At 43.4% G+C, this 7,101-nt stretch overlaps 1 non-coding gene across 1 annotated transcript; it reads right to left on the bottom strand.

The window, feature by feature from the left end:
• Positions 1-628: 628 nt before the first annotated feature.
• Positions 629-735, bottom strand: LOC148934193 (small nucleolar RNA R71). Its single transcript, XR_016134813.1, has one exon. It is a non-coding gene; the product is annotated as a small nucleolar RNA R71 (small nucleolar RNA).
• Positions 736-7,101: the final 6,366 nt, after the last annotated feature.

Genomic DNA, 7,101 nt, shown 5'->3' with positions numbered 1-7,101 from the left:
TTTCTGTTTTAATTTTTTTTTAGTTTAATTTGTTTTTGTTTTCAAGTCTTGCAGGTTTTGTATGCGAACGCGTTCTGGGAAGTACATCTTAGAGCCGCTTGATTTAGAACTTGAAAGAACTCGTAGAATAATAAGAAGTGAAAAATGATCAGGAACAATGGGTGACCGAACAGATATTGAGAAGCTGCAGGAGATGGTGAAGTTGCTGATGGATGAGAGAGATGCGGAGAGAGCAGCCCGAGAAGCCATGGAAAAGAAGAACAGAGAAACATTACCTGTGATGAACATGTTCAATCATGGGAATATGATCACTTTTCCTAACGGCCCTCGTATTGATGCTAACAATTTTGAGTTACGCATGCCCCTTATCCAAAGGGTCGAGCAAACTCCTTTTGCAGGTAGGGCGACTGAAGATGCTAACCGCCATCTCTCCAAATTCGTGGAAATCGCAAACACTCTGAAATTAAATGGTGTCAACGACGATGCCATACGGATAAGACTTTTTCCATTCTCATTGATTGATTCTGCTAAAGAGTGGTTTGAGTGTATGCCACCAGAAAAGGTCTCCACATGGAAGGACATCGTAGCTACCTTCCTCGACAAATACTACCCGCCAGGCACTATTTTGAAGCTCAAAAGTGAGATCTTTCAGTTCACACAAGGCCATGACGAGCCCCTCTATGAGGCATTTGCTCGTTTCAAAGCTCTTCTTCGAAAGTTCCCAAACCATGGTTTTTCCATAGACCATCAGGTAGGAATCCTCTATAATGGATTTAACGAGAAAATATGTGCTATGCTTGATTCAGGGGCAAATGGAGGATTTCTAAGAAAGACAGGAGAGGATGCCATGGCGGTGATCGAGGAGTTCGCCACCAACAGTCGGGGGTGGTCTAAGGAAAGGCATGCCACGAGAAGAGCAGCAGCCATAGAAGAGGCCGAAGAAAGTTCTTTTGCTAAGGAGTTAGCAGAACTTAGAGTCAGGATTGATAAAATGGACATCTCGAGGAAGGAAGATCCAATTCCGGCAACTTCCATAGTGGCGGTCAATGCACCCGAAACTGCCATATCAACTGTGGAAGAAATCAACTACGTGCAAGGAGGCGGTCCCAGAAACTACAATAACAATTATCGCCCTAATCAGGGGGGCGGATTCAATGTTAGCAAAGGAGGAGTGGTTGAGCCGATGAAGAGGGAAGACAAGTATGAACAGGGAATCACGAAGATCTTGGAAGTAATTACGCAAGATAGGAAGATTAATGACACCAAGATCGGAGTGGTCGAAGCAAGGATAAACAACCTCGAGCAAGGAATGAACACAATCTCGGCAGCTGTAACCAATATTACCACTCAAATGGAGCAAATTCAGAAGAAGTTAGATGAGGATAGAGCAAAGGCAGCAGCAAGAGTGGATGATATTAACAAGAAGTGGGTGGCAAAGCAGAAATCTGGGGACTGCCCAGTCGCCGGCGGACCGCCGCAGACCCCGCAGCGGCCCGCCACTGAGACGGCAGAGTCAACCACGCAGGACTGCCCAGTCGCCGGCGGACCGCCGCACACCCCGCGGCGGCCCGCCACTGACAAGGCAGAATCGTCCACTAAGCAGGAGCTTGTGCGGCACAACGGGATTGTACTCCCTTTTCAGCCAAAGAGGAAGTTCAAGCTTGAAGAGCAGTTCAAGCAATTCCTTAACATGTTTTGCAAAGTCCATACTAACATTCCACTTGTTGAATCGTTGCAGGAGATACCAAAGTATGCAAAGCTACTAAGGGAGGCGGTAATGAGGAAGAAAAAGCCGACTAAAGCCGACCTTAAGCTACCGCATCATTGCAGCGAGATCATCCAAAAGGAAAGGGCAGTGAAGCAAAGAGATCCGGGCCAGTTCATCATTAGGTGCCGAATTGGAGAAGGAAAAGTTGATAAGGCCCTCTGTGATTTGGGAGCAAGCATCAACATCATGCCGCTGAAGTACTATGAAAAGCTCAACATCGGGCCACTCAAGACCTCAGATGTGACCATAAGGTTGGCCGATAACACGGCCATCAAAACGGTGGGTATGATTGAGGATGTCTTGGTGAAGGTAGACGATTTCATCTTTCCTGCCGACTTCATTATTCTTGATATGAAAGTAGACAAGAATGTACCTCTAATCTTAGGCAGAGATTTTCTAGCCACATGCAAAGCTCTTATTGATGTAGGTAGAGGAGAAATCACAATAAGTGACCATGGAGGAAAGTCGACCTACAACATCGAAAGCGCGATGCTTAAGTATGAAGAGGCGAAACAAGCTAAGATGGAGCATGATTGCAGGGAGGTCATGGTGACCGATTTGTCTAAGCCTTATGATCCATTTGGAGGGGAAGATCCTTCTAACCCTACTATTTTCATTGTTAACAATTTACCTCAAGCTCCTAAAAAGGGCGAGCCTAATCCTACTAAGCCTATCTTGCAGGAAAAGCCCAAGAAAAAGAAGAGGAAGAAGACTCCACCTCAAGATGACCCTGAAATCTACGTGATCAAAACCTCGAATGGAAACTTCAAATGGTGGAAGAAAGTTCTCAACAAGTTGGTTCCATTCGCGGTGGCAGAGACTAAGATTGTTGGTACAAAGGCATCCCAAAGGAATCCTCACGATGGGGGATAACTCATGAGCTTCAAATAACGTCAAGCTAAAGACAAAAAATAAGCGCTTGTTGGGAGGCAACCCAATTTTCTTTTATTTTTTTTATTTTCTCATTTTTTTTTATGTTCTGTTAAAAAATAAAAAATAAAAAAAAAAATTTTGGTGGCGGTCGCCGCACTTAAAGCACGGCGGTCGCCACACGTGTGTTAACATGTGCAGGAAGGATCGGGCTTAGGGCGGGCCAGAGTAACCGCTGCACGGGCCGCGGCGGCCCGCCAGGATTGCTGTTTACGAAGGCCCGTGTGGCGGCCCGCCACGAGAGACGCGGCGGTCGCCACACGCAGTCCAGAGACAGGATTTCCACCATAAAAGGTATGTTTTCCATTCCTTTTCACATTCCTTCTCAAATTCCTTCCTTGCACACAACCCCCCCCTATATAAATCACCAAATTCACACACCCACACTATCATTCTCTCAATTCTCTCAAAGTCTAGAGCTCTTCTTCTACAAATTCTCTCCACAAAAAGGTATGAATCCTAACTCAATTTCTGGGTTTTTCTTTACTTCTTCCATGGATTGTGCTTTATTTTGGGTGAATTGTTCGGTAGAATCTCTTAATTCATGATGGGGGATGATTATGTGTATGAATTTTTGAATTCTATGGTTTAAAATTTGCTTGATTGGTGATTATTAAGTTGTGAATGATGATTCTCTCTTGGTTTATAGTGTTTAAAAGTTGCAATCATGTTCATAGCATTGTGAGGCTATTATTACTTCCATGAATTACAATATTTGTGATTTTGTAGAGATTGTTGGTTTTTATGGATATTTGGTTGATACGTCTCTGCATGGGGGATGAATTCACGTTGGGGGATGATTTTTTGTGTCCTAATTTGGTTGTTTTTGCTTAAAATGTTATTGTGCTAAAAATTAGGATGCTATTTTACCCAAGCTTGCATATAAGTTCTTATCTCTTGATTTTTTTTTACTTGGTTGAATGCAAGTTTGGGGGAACTTTTGATCTCCCATTTGTTGATGCTCTTTTAAGAGTGTAATTTCTTTTGTAGGATAATGGGATCAAAAGGGAAACCGGAGAATGCGAAGAACTATGGCATTAGCCTTGCCACGGAAGAGCAAAAGGCTATGTGGAAGAAAGTGTCGGCCCGAGAAACGGCACCTTCTAGATATCCCCACGATTTCCCTCTCCAAACTTTGGGGATCATGGAGGATTTTTGGAAGTTGTGCGATGTGGGTGATGGGAATGGCCTCGTCTACATGTTCCAAAGGAAGTGGCCATCGTTTCGAAAGTATACTCTCGAGTTCCTAAGCTCGCTAAAGGTCACTAAGGATCGCCGCCAAAATTTTCCACTTAGCATTGATTTCCGCCTAGGGAACCGTTGGCACACGCTCACCATGGAAGAGCTTAGTGGGATCTTCCATTGCTTCGACCCCAACCCCGAAGAGGACAATGAATATGAATTTTCAGAGGTTTGTGGGGCGATGACAAATGAGCAAGAGCATGCAGCGGGCTATGCCAAGTCTTCATCAATTCGCAACCCCGTCTTGAGGTACCTCCATCGTGCTATGACTCAGCTTATGTTTGCTCGTATCGATGGGGGAAGTGTCTCCCAAACGGAGCTCAACGTGATGTGGTGCCTACTCAACAAGAAGGGAATCGATTATGGGACCCTCTTTACTTACTATGTGGATAGGATCACGAAGAAAGACGGGGGCGTCATTTGTTGTGGGGGATTGATTACGACAATTGGCGAACATTTGGGGGTCTCTTTTGCCGGTATGACGGAGGATGGTGGAGAAAAGTTTATCACTTATGAGGTGCTATTTTCGGTGGGGCTTTTGAAGACCGATCATGGGGGTCAAGGGTATTTTATGCAAGTAGCGGGGGATCACTTTCCCGTTCCACTCCCGCAATTGACCAAGGTCGATGTTTGGGCAAACCAAGCCAATTGGAAGCTCGACACACCCGCCCACCGGAGAGCTATCGAGGCTAACCCCGTCAATGGGGAATTTAGAAAGAGGAACATTCCCTCTCGCATTCCTCAATTTGAGCCCGATGAGGATTCCGCATTTGATGCCAGGCGCGGAGCATTCACAAGCTCAAAGGAGTGCAGCACCGCCACCACCGCAATCCCAACCACAACGAGAAGAGGAAGAAGAAGAAGAGGAAGTGGAAGGACATCGCCGCCGGACAAGAGCGAACCGCCGCCGCGGGAGGCCAAATCCGGAAGAGGAGTTTCAAGTCAACACCTCCGCCCAATTAGGAGAAATTTTCTCCTATATGCAAAACATGTCCAACGCTTGGGACAATCGATGGGCGGAGCAACAAGCGGAGAATGCCTACAACCGCCAAGGGTGGACGGCTCAAGGCGATTGGCGCACGGCGGAGCAAGGATTTTGGGAGCAACAACGTTTGGAAGACATTCATCGGCGTCAACAATATGAAGAGCTCCGAAGGATGGCCGCCGAAGCTAGAGAGGAACGAGAGACAATGAGGAGTGATATCACGTACCTCGTTGGAGCTTTCGAGGATCTTAGCGCCCGTTTCCCTCCACCTCCTCAAGATTGAAGAAGTCAAGCTCGATGACTTTAAATGAGCATTTGTACCATGTTTTTGGATGTTTTTGAGACGATTTATTTCCTTGATTTAACAATTTTTGCTTTAGTTTTAAGTATTTTTGGTTTTGGTTTAATTTTGTGCTTTGCAAAAATTTTCGCAGGTTCTGACCTCTCCGTGGCGACCGCCGTAAGCTCTGCGGCGGTCCGCCATCTGAACGCTGGAAAGCATCTTTGACGTGCGGCGACCGCCGAACAGCTGCGGCGGACCGCCACCTGGGCACAATTTTCCAGCGCGATTTTTTCGAAATTCTTCGAATTTTCGCCCCGCTCAACCTCTACGCGAAATTTTTCAGGGTACGTTTTTGTTTTCAGTAGTATACTCACGTCCCTACCGACTCTACAAACTTATTTTACACTTTGTTGTAAATAAGTTTGGGGGGATGAAGTGGTGGACCGTGAGTTTAGGGTTTTCTTTTTGTTGTTAGTTGTTTTTTCTTTAATTTTCCAAAAACCCGTAGGAGATTTTTTGTGTTCTAAAAATGTTTTCTTGAATCCATGTCATGAACATAACATGAAGAACTTAGAAACACGCATGCTTAGGGACACATTAGACCGAGTTGCCAATGATATTATATTCCATCTATGTTTAAGTGTGGCTTAACGTTTTGATATGATAGTTGGGTGAAAAGGTGCATAATTAGTGAATTGCTTGTTCGCCTTGAATCGTGCTTTTACCTTGTGAGATTTGAGCCTTAAATTCTTTCTTGTGTGATTTATCTGTATGCATGTATATGTTTCTAGAACTTGCTCCTAGTCTGCCTAAGTTTACATAGTGTTTAAGTTGATTTAGGAGGATGTTAGGCCGTCTTTTCTTAGCTACTTTTATATCCAAAATTTTCGACCCTCTCAAATTTATCCTTTGGAGCCAATTTTGAGCCTTTGAGCCTTTTCTTTGGAAGCCAAAATAAATGGGGGGACAATTCCTTGGGTTAGTATAGTTTTTGTTATCTTCTTTTGTAAAGGAATTGGAGAGATAAGGAGGAAAGTATAAAAAGTAGTGTGCTTAATATTAAGAAAGTACAAGTTGTGAAATTGAGAAAAATTCCAAATATGTGCTTGATCTTAGAAAAAAAAAAAAGAAAGGATGTGTAAAAAAAGAAAAAAAAAAAAAAAAAAAAAAGAAAAATGTGTGAAAGGTTGTGAAAAGAAAATAAAATCAAAGGATTGAAAGTAAATTGAAGGAGAAAAATAAAGTGTTAGAAGTGCCTTAAGTTTTAGAAAAGTGGAGTCATCCTAACTCTACTTGGGATATTTTTATATTTGAGTCACTTTTTAGCCAAATATTCCTCACCTACCAAAGAGCCTACGTTACAACTGAAAAGAAAGACCTTTCGGACTTTTGATGCTTAATCACATTGAGTAGAGGAGGGATTAGACTTTGAGCAAGCCTATGGTAAACTTTGCATGATGCATGATTTGAGTGATTTACACTTTACCTTTATACACTTTGAGAGTGAGAGAAAGAACACTTCCCATCTTTGGAAGTTTGCTACATGTGAGTGCTTGAATTCAAGGTGTTCCACGAGTTTGTAATGAAAGTGCACTATTAAGCCTTGCTTGATTTGATTGTGTTAATCCATGCTTAATCTATTCTTTCATCTTTTGAGGCAATTATGACGTCTAGTCCTTGTGCATTCCGTGCGTCTATTCTTGTGTCTTTAGTGTTTTGTTCGAGGACAAACAAAAATGTAAGTTTGGGGGAGTTGATACGCCCGGATTTTGCACTGTTTTAAGGCCATTATTTGGTCCGTTTTTGTTATCAAAATCACTCTACATGTCCATTATTTGCATATTCTATACATTTTGGTATTTTGACGTGTTTTGTGAGAAATGTGCATATTTG

This window comes from Salvia hispanica, chromosome 1, assembly GCF_029641045.1.
Source record: "Salvia hispanica isolate PSC_SH4W2 chromosome 1, Shi_PSC_v1, whole genome shotgun sequence".
In the NCBI taxonomy this organism is placed as follows: Eukaryota; Viridiplantae; Streptophyta; class Magnoliopsida; order Lamiales; family Lamiaceae; genus Salvia; species Salvia hispanica.
This window is presented reverse-complemented; position numbering and strand designations above follow the sequence as displayed.